The following is a 14,187-nucleotide window of genomic DNA, read 5'->3' as shown; positions in this document are numbered from 1 at the left end:
ACTGCCGTGTCGGGTTTAGCTGGGGAGATTGAAGGCCTTTACGAGGCCCGTGATCAGGCGGAAATTGCTCCATAATGTCCACAATCCGCCGACTAATGCTGCCATATTCGACAGAGACGATCATTTTTGCGAAAGATAACGGATTGAGGGATCAATGCAAGTAATTAGAAGTTTATTGAGTCTGGTGTTTTAAATATAGCCTTCGTGAGACCTGCAGTCGATTTTAATTCACTTGTGATATTGTATTGAGAACAAAGAGAAAAGAAATAATTAAATTTATCAATTTTTACGCGTGATAATAATAAAATTGATCCATTCACTGTGTCGAAACGAGAAAACTCATTCGCACTGTGGAGCTATGAGAATATATATGAAATAGAAACAATAAATCACACATTACGGTATTTAGACCATAGCACATACTATTTTTTAAATTTTAATTTATTATCTGTACCAATTAATTTGCATGAACACCCCAAGTCTGATAGTAAAATTAGACTTGTCTAAACTTACGAAGACTCTTAAAACCTTTTAGTATAGAATAAACTTCAACGTCCACTTTGGAATCCACCAAGAGTAATGGAGGGGATAGCTCAATGGTACGATGGAGGGGGTAATCCACCGGCAACCTTGAGCAGTCAGTTAATTTCGCCTCGATTGACTTCGAAACTGCACTGCTTGCAGTTTAATCTGTGTCGTTTGGTTAGTCTGCTTCTATTCACTGTACACGTATGTTTTCAAATGCAGAATACGTCGATATTCTACTCGTGTACGGTCGTTACAATTGTAACGGTAGAGTTGCAGTGCTTGAATATCACTGGCGATATTCAGACCACAGACTCCTCTTGTCGCTACACTTTTTGTAACGTTCACCGAAACAACGAGTGAGGTCGAGCTGCCAGACGGAAGATACACGTCAACGATATCTTCAGACTTGATGTAGAAGCAAGGGAATGTAGAAATAAATTAGAGATAAAAATAATTACACCATGGAATATCCATAATATAAAACTTCGTTTCTAGAATGAGTAACGATCAATCCTAACTCAGTATTTAAATAAAGTACTTCATGCAATAATTGACGTCTTAATTTCATTTCATTTTCGTAGGGCCAAGAATAAGAAAATACAGCATAAAAACTGAGATACTAAATTTTGTAAAAATTCATAGAAGCAGTAACGTATCTCCACGTCCTAAACAAAGTGCTTTCAAATGGTTCCACTTCTTGCCTGATAACATTTGCAGCCAGACAGGAACCTAATTGTCTCTGTTACCGCGTGCTGAGATTTCGAGAGTGCATGCTGAAAGACTCCTACTTATAAATTCAATTCGTTTCTTCCTCCTTTTTTCTCTCCATTCCGAGGAATATCGCGTTATTACTTTATCCGTTCCAATTTCTTACCTAAGCGATTCGGTTTGTACGGCGAACTTTATTTCTCCAAAGTGTTTGTTTCCAGTTTATATCAGCTATAAATTTGCATCGCGACGGGCGTCTTTAAGAGGGAGTTCCCATTAGTAGTAATTAAATCATGGGTACTCTAAGCACTCGCAAGAAATACCTTTAAAACGTTCGTGACTTTTATTTTTTAGTATCGACAAAGTTTAAATTTAAATTGTATTTTACGTATTATTTGAGAAGAATCAGAATTACTTGTAAATTTATTTATCGAACCATTGGCGTCGATAACTTTGTGTTGTGAACTTTTAGAGATATGTTTGCTGACTTCGATAAATACTACCTGAATTTTTGCAACCCGTTGTAATAAATATTTGTGACGTTCCAAGCTTTGATATATATGCTGCCCGAACAGGACTGTTTTTATTATACTATTGACACGCGTTTGACGTCGTTTCACAGGAAAAGAACAAGTGAAATAAATACAATAAATGGACTGCGGATTTTGTACGTTTATGACATACAATAATATGAAAAACATGCAAAAAGATATTTATATAATGAATGTTGAATATATTCTACAAATTAATATAATTTTTATTTTGTTCTGCACAAGTGCACATACCTTTTGGTTACGTTTAGCATGGATTCATTATATTAGCTTGTAACATAAATGCATAAATCCGCAGTCTAATAATAAATTATTGCGGCTGACTATAGCTCCTAACAGAATAAAATGTAAAACGTACAAATTTAAAGATTTCGATGTTATTTCAATTTGCATATTTTTTGGAGAGCTAGAAAAGTAGGAAATTTATAGATATCGACTTAACACTGGAAGAGGCTGCGAGACGATATCTACCTTCATACGCGTATGGAGTTTCGGATCATTCGGTTCAGTAATCCCCGAGATATCGCCTCGACAGTCTGGAGATACATGGTAATGACAAAAATGCGTTGAACCGATGCGCTTGAGCAATCTGACACGCTCCAGAAAGTATATTCTATTACTTTGATATTTTTCCAAATTCAATATCGAACGTTACGTTCAATGTGGCGAGAAAATTTCTTAATTCTTTCTAATCCTGTGCCATTACTATCTCCCTTTAAAATTTATTAATCTTTTCATACACCGTTTCTCCTCTTGAAGTATCATAGCTTCCTTAGTCGAACTAAATAACAAAATTGTTCATTCCAATAAAATGAATTTCTCTATATTAAAAAAAAATATCAAGTTCCATCAACATAGCAATGTCCATAAGGCCTGAAGAGGTTAACGTTCAATTTCACTTTCTCTGCCCTTTTCCCGAGGCCATGTCAACCCTTTCGCGTACCTACACTACTCGCTCATCTCGCTAACTATGCCCCACATTCCCTGCGTCAAATTTTTTACTTTATTTGCGCCGCGTGACTGGCATTCCCGTCCGTCCATTCCGCGTCATTGTTCGCTTTTTGCGTCACGTTCCTTACGCAATCGCCTCACCCTGGGATAAGTTCGCGATCCCCAAGCTTCCTCGTTCGAGTTTACGGACTTTGAACATTCGTTTCCCCTTGACGTTAAACGTTCACCTTTAACTTCTGCCCACTTACCCGTATTTATGGCGTCAACCAGGTGAAGCGCGAGAAAACGAGTCCAGACACAGCGACGGAACACTGTTACTTTTACTCTCACACGTTCAAATGGACAGGGTGTAGGCGTGCCACGACCACGGCCAGTTCTTTTGTCGCTTATACGCTTTGTTGGTGGTTCCCAAACGACCGGAGAAAAATTAATATCCGACCGTGCGTGTAATTTTGCTTGCACACGATACACAGCTTGCAACCTTTTGATACAGAGGATGCAAGGCCTGGTGACATTCATACGTCACGCTGGAGGTGGTTAATTGGAGACTTCACCCTTTATCGCGGAAATTCTCTTCTAACTTTTGAAGAAGATTACTTTATGTTTATATATTCGAAGAAGAACAAATTATTATTCGATCAGTATATTCGTGATACAAGACACTATTCCTTGATTGGTTTATATATTCATTTTTTCTTGCTCGTGTATACAGCTACTCGTTACACGAAAGATAATATGAGCCGTTCATTGCACAAATCGATTAACTCTATGAAACATAAAGCTGAGAAATGCGATGAAATAATGTACATTGTTTTTGAATATTCCTTTTATAATATGAATTCAAATAAATATTGAAAGAAGTTCGTTCCTTTCCAGGAAAGTTATTGTAGATATAAAAAGTTGTGACTACATCAATTGCTTTGAAACTTAAATTTAAGATTTTTCAAAAAGTGGAGTTAATCAGTTTGTGCAGTGAACGGCTTATATTCATCGTGCGAACGGACCTTGAAGAGACGAAACATACCCAGTGTCAATCACGAGTTAAAATCATTCCGCTAAACGTTAACAAAGTTCATTAACTAGGTCTGTCATCGGTTCTGTTTACGTTTCCTCGAAGAAAACTAATTACGCTTCGACGTTATCGTTACTGCTCTCATATTTCCTTGACTACGAAGAACTATGGAAGCGTAAGGAAGTATTTCACAGCTTCGCGAAAGAACTAGCGCAATTCTAAAGCTGCGCGCCATTCTGTTGCAATACAAATAAACGGGTGGTACGAACATGCGACGTATGATCGTTGCACAGTGAAATTAAGCTGGAGATAATAACGCGGTTCGCGTTTGGCTTATGTGTAATCTGAAGGAAGATGGAAGTTTTGCATGAAAAGGTAGCCAAGAATTCATCGTGCATCGTAGTTACTCGAACTAACTTGTTATTAAGGTGACTTTACTCGCTCGTCTGACACGTATTCAGAGGATCCCTGTGCCAGAGACAGAAATAATAAAAGCTATAAATTTCGAAACGTCCGCTTTATAACCCCATGTATCTCCCGTTCACGATACGAGCGGCACCTTAATAACAGCAATTAAATGTGTCGCGGAGATTTGTTCTTATCTACGTAAAACTGTCGAACAACGAGCACGATATAAACAATTTCGGGCGCGTTGTTTTTGTCCAATCAACACTCCAATCTGAATTACGTAATGAAATTGCAGTGCCAAGTGAAATATCACCAGCCGCGGTTAATTAAACATTGGACGACCAAAATGACAATGATTATCGTAACATATTACAAATGATTCGATCCCAGATTATATTCCAAACATTCACCCAGGCATAATTTTCAGATATTAGTTGCGAATTACAATCCACATGTATTCGAATAACAATGAGCTGGTTACAGTTCTGATTTTTCACTTCGTTTCATTGGCATAAATTACACTTGCAGTTAATATACGAAATTTATTGTTTCAAACGTGTGATATTAATTTAAAATTTAAATGCCAGTAACTACGATAACTCTATTTGTAATGCGCGAAAAGAAATAATAATAATTACTTTATCCCAAGATCTATTCGAAGCTTCCAGCGGACACCGATTTCCACCACTTGTTTCAAAGAGTTTATGCAAACAGGAAGCATAACAGCATTTCGATTAACCAGTGACGTTGCACTATTGAACGAAATGTAAATTTGGATGTTTGATTACAAATACATGAATTCATGTAATATTACAAAGGAGGACGACCCGCGTTCAGCTGGTTCGATACTAACTCTATTAAAGTGTCAGAGAAGGATGGGGAATGGTTAAAGAAACGATGACTCAGTAGTAGGAGCATAACATTCGCAAGACACGAATTACAAGGTATTAATAAAAGAACAAGGAATATAAATAGTGGTTGCTGTTTGACATTTGAGAAAATTGCCCTACACGAATCAGGAAACGATCTCTGATAGAAATAACAAGAGCCATGAATGAAAATTGACGACTTCTATATCGTAAACCCTAGGGATGTGAAAGTTCACTGGGGTTCGAATAGTTCAGAGTTCAACGTGAAGCTTCGAGGTTTCTAAACAGCTTGAAATTTATGTACAATGTATTTTCTCATGTGAAAGTTTAATCTAATATGTAATATCATGATATGCGAGTGAAAAAATAATAATAAAGATACGTATATATGAGGAATATGTTCGAAAAGGTCCCCTGTGTTTCCAATAATTGTCAAGATTAACGAATGAATCTTTAAAAAATATTTTCAAGCCTAACTTGGATTACCATGGTGAAAAAATTAAGTATCACGGTTTGAAAACCTAGAAATCAACTCAATTAGAATTTGCCCCATCTCTGAGCCTTTACCTAATGAAAATAAAACTAAAACATGCCCACAATTATATTTATCCACATTTATTACAATCTCACTATCAAATTATAAATTAAATCTCCACTGCGCCGAGAACTCCTACGCGTATAATATATTAAACAGCAATTCCACTTCTTTCGAGTGACCCAAATTGACCACATTCTACCATGGTTCCATTCATTCGTCGACTTCAAAGGATGCGAAATTGCATGGCCATTCGAACAAACAGCTATTATTCCGAAGTATGTGGACAAATCCGCCCGACTAATTCCCTTGATTTAATTTATCCTAAACCGGGCCCTGTTTTTACAGCTAGTCCGTGTCCAAGGGAGAGAATGCGTTTATAAACCATTAAAACGTATTTCATTTATTTACGCTTTATGACTGGTTGTAAAAATCCTGGTTAAACGTATTGTCTGTAATATACTTTGGAGGGAGAGAAACGACTGTTCTCATTCTTGCCACACACGCTTATTATTATTTTCACCAGTGCTTGCTTTCAACGCTGTAACTCCTACGCGATGCTTCTTTCCGTCCAACAATTAATTTATTTAATGCCACGCGAGGTAATATGATACGCAACAAATTTTGTTGCAAACTCAAAAATTTAAATGGGAAATTCCAAATTAAAAATTACAAATACCACCTGTTATTTTGTACATAAATTTGTTTAAAAGGTTTGGTTGATATTTTCATTGTAATTCTCGATTTGAATACGAATTTATTATATATTCTATGTTTCTTGCTTGGAAAAGTACAATCATGATACTTTTTCACGTAACCAACTCTGTAAATTTAAATTTCAATTTGATTGAATAATAATATTTAAATAGATTCTGAAGTAATATAGATTCTGAAGTAATAATTAGTGATACAGGCTGAATGAACAGCTAAGTTTGACTTAATAAATCAAATTTTCAAGCCACTGTACCCTGAAGGAACGCTCCCCATTCAATTTCTGACTAGACCTAAGTTAATCACGCCTCTCACGGATTATAGGCGATGCATGGAGCTGTGGAGTATGTATCAAAGACAGTGGCTTAGGAGTGGGAGGACGTGTGTCCACTTTCTGACATTTACAGTGATAACACGGCCCCGTGATACAACAGGTAAAGTAATAGCCTCTCTCAGCTTCCATTAAGCAGCGAGGATAAAGCGTTCACGTGTGCGCCGCGCGGGTGTATGCACAGTGCGTGAGTAACATAGTTTATCTAATTATAAGGACACTCAGGTTTAACCCTTTCGCGTTGGCAGGCTCGATCCAGCACAAGGGAGACTCGATAATTCGTGCGCCGGTTAATCCGAAACCCATTTAAAGCAATATCCATCGAAGTGGAGATATTTAACACCTTAAAGGACCCTATTTAATTTGTAGTTCAAAGTAAAGTATGGGTTAGGTCCATTTAAATTGTCTTTTATTAAAATAACTGTGTATGTAATGTGTACACGTGTCAATGAATATATTTGCTCTATGTTATCAATATTCAATATTTCTGTTTTGTAAATGAGTACATATACAATTCAAATATGATAAAATTGCTGACATTGTATATATTAATATAATAAATACAAATTAACGTGATGAATTAAGAGAATGATGTGCATCTATACTCGAGTATAAAAAGGAAATATTGGATATGTAGAATAAATATATGCGTAAAACAAATTGCGTATAAGACCCATACTCTTCCCCTATCAGAAATATGAAGAAGCAAGCCTCCTCCTCTTTTGACATTGCATTGTTTATTAATACCCCAACGACACCTCACCTCGAAAGCTATAATAAATCTCTACTGTACGCGGTCTACGTATTTTTTAACGATGAATCACCCTCTTTCTACTTTCACCGTGAATTATTGGAACTCTCGCGCACGCAGATGCCAGCGGAATATTTCTATTTTAATCAGCTAGTATCTTTAAATATTTGCCTGGTCTTTTTATGTACTCAAGAGTCCGTAGTATCGATCTGAGGGTGTACAAACGCTCGTGTACGATTCAATTTAAACCGACGCCCGAATTATTTCATAACACGCTCGCCCCCCTCCTCTCCGAAAAATAGCAACCGCGGCTAATTAAGTAATTAAGAGTTAATACGAAGTTCCGTAACGGGCTGACGCCATCTATTCGTTATTAACCCGGCGCGATACTTGTCTGTTTTACCGCGTTGAATACCTAATTAAATTCCGTAAATTGGGAAAATAAACACACCTGAAACCTGGTCGATTGTTTCATGAGTTTTGTCGAGTTACGTTGGAATTTGTGTAAGTTAGTTAAAGGGGAAAGACCTTGACTTTATTTTTATATCATTTCTGACAGAAGGATCGTTTATATTTGTTCAAGATATTACAAATATTTTTTGTTTCGTTTGTACTGTAATTAAAGCTCAAATATACGTGTTTCCTTTAATTACTGATATTTTGAATTCCTGAGCAATCTCTGGGTGGAATCATCGCCTTACGTACCTCTGTCGAACGATTACCGAACCAGGTAAACACCTGTAAACAGCTGTAGCGTGTAATTTTCTCGTGTACTGCTTGAAAGTGTACACAAAGCTTGAAAGCACCAGCAGTGGTAGCCAGCTCATCAGTAGCAAAATGCACGCATGGTACAACTTTGCTTGTTAAAATTAATTCTAATTCGTGTTATCATTTATCGCTGAAACAAATATTTGCAGAGTTATTATTTTCAAATTTACTTTCAGAAAATTCGGAAATAATTCGTGGGAAGATTTGTTCAGCATCGAGAAAATTAACAACAATCTTGAGAACAACGGTAATTAGGATAGGAAGTTTTATAAAGTAATTCATTAAGAAATTTCTGTAATTGGTCCAGTTACTTACTCGTGGAAAACACTATGACTTGTCAAGAAAATATCTAACCCCTCAGAGGGTGGGTTTCCCTTACCACGAGTCAAGAAACCAGTAGCTAATAGCTTGAAAGACCTTCTCATTTCTATTTACAAGACTGCCGATGACTTGGAGCAGAAAATTGCAAGCTGCCTCCTTGTTGCAATTTCTGTCTGTTTCATATTATGACGCAACCAGAGCATCCGATACTACTCCAGGTCCAGTGTTGGGTGAGATTTCAGCCCAGTAATGAACCCTTGTGAAAATACAAGTCTGTGCAACGTGCAGCAGAGAGACTGCACCGTTGCTTAAAATGGAAGAGAAAACAAAATATCGAATTCCCTGGTTCGCTGATGGAAAAATGAACAGAGATACCAGAGTACTTTCGAGTACCTACGTAGGGAACGTATCGATCATTCTTGTATTTCATTCCCCATTAATCGTACATTTATAAGTATGTTGGAATGGATTTTATTTTTAATTTGGTAAAATGTATGGAAAATGTAGAGAAAATGTTATTACATAAGAGCAAAATACAGGGAATATTATGCCACGATGTATCAGATGTGGAAGATGAAAAACGTCGAGTAATGAATAGAAAAAGTATATACAGGGAGGTATTAAAAAAAACGAAACAAGAGAAACATGAAATAAATATAATAAAATAGGTGGAAACAGAAGAATTCGTTATACTTTTACATGCGCATGTCATTATGAAGAACAACTCAAATTAATTTTCCAAAGGAAATTCCTTTATCGAACTCTCTGTCGTAAGAGAAAAAATGTTTTGAGGGAAAAAAAAGAAATTTATCTACAAAATTTCTTTATGTACACCAATATATTCTATACTTACACAAAGCTTCATGTAAATCAGAATTTCTAGAAAGCATTCCATATTGGACTTTAAAACACTATTTCAACAATTGTCTTCAAGGATTGTATCGAAGACATACTTAAATTTAAGAGCATTTTGTGTCGACATGTTAAATTCTTAATCCCAAAAGAAGGCTCCGTTTTGGACTACTTTAATTTCCCATGCTCATTGAGTTTATTGTTATAAACCCCGCGTGAGATCAGAGTCGGTATACGGAAGTTATGGGAAATTTTGAATGAAATTATCGACACGTAGACTAGTTTTCGTCGAGGAACGAGCAAATTTGGAATGGAACGCATCGTGTGCAGCAACCGAATGCCTCCGAATAATAATTACGGATGCTCACGGGTCAACAATGCCACTCGGGCTAGGATCCAAACCTCTCACCCTCATTGTGAACTCACGATCCTGATAGACGCGTCTCGACACTCGATATTCTCCGTTCCTCTATCAATACCGCTCGTAGAATTCTATTCGGATGTTTGCATGTACCAGAACGGATACGTTTGACGCGAACGCTTATACAGCTTGCCACAGCGTCTACGTGACGATGCGTGGAAAATATTCACGATCACCGTCCGGGTGTCTTCGTCCCAGGAATGTTGGAAAAATGTTGCGAGAGGCGAAATTTTTCTGGGTGAAAGAACTTTCATACGAGACAGACAAATTCTACAGAAAGGGATAGAATTGTGGATTATACTCAAGCTGGGACCTGTTGAGCGATTCTACATCATTGTTGCTGTAGTTCTCGACATTTTTTATTTTTATAGATTTCTCCGTTTTTTGAGAAGGCCTAGATCCGAAGATACAACAGGAATTCTATATGTGTATTTATTGACCTGTCATTTATGTTTCAGGGGTGGTTTATTTGAAAATCACGGTTAGATATTTATGTAAATTTTTGTATATGTATTTTTGTATTGTAACATGTGTATTTTTTATATTTCATATGTTCGTGCATTTGTGTAATTGTATACATCCTTATTTATATACTACGTATATTTTTGTAATCATAATACTTGGTATTGTGACTTTTATATATGAAGCCTCAATGCCTTTCAATTTTCGATTATAAAATTCTCTATGTGTGCCTACGTTGATCTCTCTTTATAATTACCACACTAACTTCTCAATTTCCTCAGGTTCAACGTTTGAATTCAAGCGGGAGAGACGTTTGCAAAAGCTTTCGCCGTCCAACGTCGATAAAATAAGCGTTTGTGAGCAAGAGTAATGACGTCGCGATGACGTCAGTATCGTTCATGTAAGCGATCAGAGCTCCAAAGCGTGCAGGGTAAGCAATGCTTATAATCTCTAATGGCACGTGAGCGGCCAACCTAAGTGCACATTGGTATATCAGAATAATCCGTTTACGTGATCCGCTACACGTGAAATGTACCATTTAAATATTTATCTATCCCTCATTCATATTTTCCAAGATTATCCCTCAAAACACTTCTTTCGCATACTCAAAACCAAATTAATAAAATTCTACAGAATGTAGTTCCGTAGATTCATCTAAATATTCTTTTTCGTATACATGTATTCAGATAGTCTCAAACATTCAAAAACTATTTAACATTATCTTTTCTCTCATATTACTCTTTCTTTTGTAACATTATAAGTGTTGTATATACATATTCTAACTAGTGAATGTGACTAGATGTAAATGTTTAATTCTTAAGTTTTCCGAATGTTCTGAATATTACTACAACTTAATACTTTAATACTTGAAGTCGTTACACATACACTATTCCTTTCGTGCTTGTGGAGGACAATGAAATCGTGGATAAAGTATTCCCGAATATCCATTCCTGTAGGAAACTTCCCCTCCGACAACGCTGTTTGCATTTTGCGTTATGCGACGATTCGAGAGGCGAAGTTTTCCGTTCACGTTTCTTGTTTCCTATGATAATTCGAGAATCGTAGAGGAGCTGGTGCTTCGTAAAAATCACCAGCTCAGCGGTTTTTGGGGGTGGCACTGAATTAGAAATTCCAAGAGGTGCGACGATCTCAAGAAACCCCTCACGATGACTCCTGACAATTCTTTCTCGCGTTTATCGAAGAAAAACTTCCCTACAACCCTTTTATTGAATGAAAGAGGAAACGATTATTTAGAATTTTTACATACGTTCAACCAAACTGACGCAATGAGGACAAGATAGGAGGGTTAATATTACACTTTTTTGATTTTAATGTAACGATATTTACCCCACATACGCCAATTAACTTAAAAAATCATACTAAGCTTCGAGGAATACCTAAACTACTCCTTTGGAACCAAGAACACAGCAGAGTACGCGTCTCAAGTAATATTCAAAATTAACACCAAGCCTTGGAAACCATGTATCCCCAACCATATTCAATGGAAATTAGGCCACGCAAGTTCTACCTCCCTCACAATCCACAAAATTACTCGAAAAATAGACGAAGTCAAAAATAACACAGTAAGTATAAGAATATAGAGAATTCCTCCTCAAAAGTCCAAGCTAAATAAAAAGAAAATAATAAATACCAGTCATGGTAACAACTCGTAATTAAATTCTACATGACTGTACAAAAGAACAGTATACAAAATATTCCTCAAATATCCAAGCTAAATAAAAGGGGAAGTAATAAATACCAGTACTGGTAATAACTTGTAATTAAATTCTACGTGACTGTACTAAAGAAAAGTATACAAAATATTCCTGAAATATCCAAGTTAAATCAAAGGGAAAGTAATAAATACGAGCAATGGTAGTAGTACAGGGTCGATAAACGCTGCGTTATTGCACATGGTTGCTCATTTTTATTCGATATCACTTACCGTAGGCGTAGCTGCGCCAGACACCGATATATGGGGGATGGAAACTTGAAACTGGCATATATCATGGCCCGATACTGATTTCGCGCCAATGCCGCGCGATACAAACATTCGGTGTACCGTGTTCGGGTTACGATCGATATCCTCTGGGCAGAGATTTGTTAATTTAATGGAAAGCCCGTAGCTAAGACCAACTGTTTGATTAGCAACATTGAAGTGAACAGCAAATAACGATCGCCAGGGCCACTTCGGTTGCAACTTTGATAACTTAATGTTGACGCATGGTAATCGATTTCGGAAAGTGGTCTGAGTTGGGGGACGCAAGTCAACAAATAATGGGTGGAATGTAAAAATTAATGTTTGACGTTCATCAAGTCAGATGTGATTAAAACAAGATTTGATCGTTGTAGGAACAATTGTTCTTTTGTATATTTGTTTCATAGGAAATGTGACTTTTTTTATATTGAAAGGGCATTACTCAAATATTATGAAAAATAAAAATTGTACTTTGTAAACTTTGTTTAGAGAAATACGAAAAATTGACAGACTGCTTGTTTTGACTGCATTAGGAAAACTTGTATATTAATTGGATAGGTCCACCAGATATTGGAAGAGTTAATTTTATTGTGTAAACAATAAGTATGCTCATTTTGCTTCTTCAAAATTGATGTTAATTACGTGTATGACTTTCAGACGTGCTCCCAATACCAACAAATCATGTGTGCAATTGAAGTCAATATAACATAATTTGAACAATTCATAAGGTTAAATTAGTTTATTTATATGGAACAGTTTGGATAATGTTCATACTTCATTATTAACTACTTATATTTCGCTATAATGTAATTACAATTTAGTAATGCAAAACTTTGATAAAATATATCTGAGTACCGTCGACTTCAAACGTCAATGGAATTAAATTCCACCTCTATGTGCAATCCGGAGCTTTAAAAGCTTATTACCTTCGAAACGTACGTGATAATAATTTCAAAGTAATCTAATTAAAGTAAAGTTTAATGATCTTCCTTTTAACCAATTCTCTTTTTCAATTCCTCAAAAAATAGATGTACACCTTCCTGAATGGAACAAATGGACCCCAGAAAATTAATTTTGATTCTCCTCACGCAACTTTGCGCGAATTCAACGAGCCCAACGAATTAAAAATTTAAAAAGCCTTCAGCAAACGCGACAGATAAACGTGGAAAGTTAACTTTGATGTTCAGCGCTTACCAGCGACGCTTCTCGCCGCCTTGAATCTTAATTCGTCGGCGATTTAATTACGGCTGGTCGGTTGGCAGGAAAAACAGAGAAATTGCGGAGAAATTAATTTCGATATCGCCTCTGTTTGAACTACTTTCCATGGCTAACTTTCGTTTCAATTTAATTGCGATACGAAGCGATCCCAAACCATCGAAGGGTATTGAACGAAATTATTTAATTGACACCCTTGATACCAATTGATTGGCGAGTTCTGGCTGGACATTTATCGAATATAGGATTGATCCTCGCAGACGAACTACCTCGCTTCATGGAAAAATCCCTCGGACACGGTTAATTGCTCGACTGGCCACGCTGAATTTACATTACGCGGACGTCAGGAGGAGTCATCGATTTTTTCGTTATAGAATCAATGACACGGTCTTCGTCGCGACGGTGCTGCAAGTTCAAACGATTATTTCATTCTCCACCCCCACTTTGCGTTCGCCTCTTCTGTTCGTGAGCTTCATTTCCATACTGTGTTTGCACCGTCGCGACGCAGGAATTTACTTTGACATCGACGTGGTTCCTCGCCTGGTGTGCCCGTTTCGCCGTTACTCGAGCTACGACGTCGTCTACTTTATTTCCCTCGTAAATGCACTTTAAACGAGGGAGAACAATTTTTTCGGAGCGCCATTGCATCGAGGGGCATTATGCACTAGGGCTAGAAGTTAATGTGCCTTTCAATCGTTTGTAACTGAATATTTATACGTCATTTTGTTGTCACCCTTCTGGTAGCAAGTCATCAAGCTAATCACTATTAAAATAAATCTATTTTATATTACTACAAGTGGTCTTATATGATGGGT

The 14,187-nt window shown here is 36.7% G+C and overlaps 1 protein-coding gene across 1 annotated transcript in view; it reads right to left on the bottom strand.

Annotated features, from left to right (window-relative positions):
- LOC128886042 (uncharacterized) overlaps positions 1 to 14,187 on the bottom strand; it is a 107,951-nt gene that overhangs the window by 70,765 nt on the left and 22,999 nt on the right. The gene's annotated exons all lie outside the window — the stretch shown is intronic.

This window comes from Hylaeus anthracinus, unplaced genomic scaffold (genome assembly GCF_026225885.1).
Source record: "Hylaeus anthracinus isolate JK02 unplaced genomic scaffold, UHH_iyHylAnth1.0_haploid 11982, whole genome shotgun sequence".
NCBI lineage: Eukaryota > Metazoa > Arthropoda > Insecta > Hymenoptera > Colletidae > Hylaeus > Hylaeus anthracinus.
The sequence above is the reverse complement of the archived record's forward strand: the minus strand, read 5'-3'. Positions and strand labels throughout refer to the sequence as shown.